The following is a 1,162-nucleotide window of genomic DNA, read 5'->3' on the forward strand; positions in this document are numbered from 1 at the left end:
CATTTTTGCTTTGTATATCAACTGTCAAAAGCCATTCACGGTCACATGTATTTACAGAGAAAACCATTACAGCTTGTTTAGTCTTCTCTGCTGCTCTGCTCAAGAATGAATGGTTAACTAATTAATATCTAACTACAAGTCACTGTCTCTGATAAGATCATGGCGGAAAGTACCTTTGAAGCAACTTTGTGTTTTTTATTACCTTGAGAAGGGGACTTTCATGTCAGGGGTAATACTTTTTTTTTTGCTTGTACTTTTTACTTAATTGTACTTATAATTTATTTTACATACAAAACACTGTTAGAATTCTAACAGGAGTTTCGCTACCAGTGGTGCTTATATTCCAGTAGGGTTTTCTGCAGTTGAAAGGAATACAGTGTGTAGATAGATAAAGAAATGGTGATCAAATTCTGATCAGACAAAAATCATTATATTTGCATGTAGATGTGACTCGAATCTGAAGTTTAGTTATTGTCAAAATAACTGAGAGCTACCAAAGTGCACACATCTCCAACCAACATGTTAATTAAAAGCATTTAAAGTTTTGCAAATTTGAAGCTGCAAGAAAAGCCATTATACAGACAGAGAAGCACAAATAGTTAGACAGAAGATGAATAAGAATCAAATAATAGCTAATAACTAAGAGCAATGGGTAAACTAGTGAAATAATCAGTCAATCAGGAATAAGCATTTGAAATAATTGCCCATAATTAACGAATACACGAACGCAATCAAGTTGAAACAGCAAAAAACTAAAAGGGAAAACAGTTAAATATCTAGTAAACTGCTAAACTGACTCAGACGAACATTTTCATTCATTAATTAGCAAAAAATTCATTGTTGGACAGTTAAAATAACTAAAAATATCGACTAAATGCTTGAAACAATGAACTAAAAGTCAGGAAAACACTAAAAGTCATGCATAAACACTCAAAATAGCAAAAAGCCCTGAATAAACACTTGTGATAATTAGTTAAAGGTCATGAATATGCAATTTAATTAATTAGCTAAAAGTCATGAATATGCAATTTAATTAATTAGCTAAAAGTCATGAATATGCAATTTAATTAATTAGCTAAAAGTCACTGATAAATAGGTGAATAGTCAGTGGAAAACGATAACTACTTGGAACTTTTGGATAATTTGGATAAATAGTTGATGG

General features: G+C 31.1%; 1 long non-coding RNA gene across 1 annotated transcript in view; it reads right to left on the bottom strand.

Moving 5' to 3' along the window:
- Nucleotides 1-1,162, bottom strand: part of LOC103372419 (uncharacterized) — a 4,919-nt gene that overhangs the window by 3,370 nt on the left and 387 nt on the right. The gene's annotated exons all lie outside the window — the stretch shown is intronic.

Source organism: Stegastes partitus, unplaced genomic scaffold (genome assembly GCF_000690725.1).
Source record: "Stegastes partitus isolate 25-593 unplaced genomic scaffold, Stegastes_partitus-1.0.2 Scaffold1753, whole genome shotgun sequence".
Lineage (NCBI taxonomy): Eukaryota > Metazoa > Chordata > Actinopteri > Pomacentridae > Stegastes > Stegastes partitus.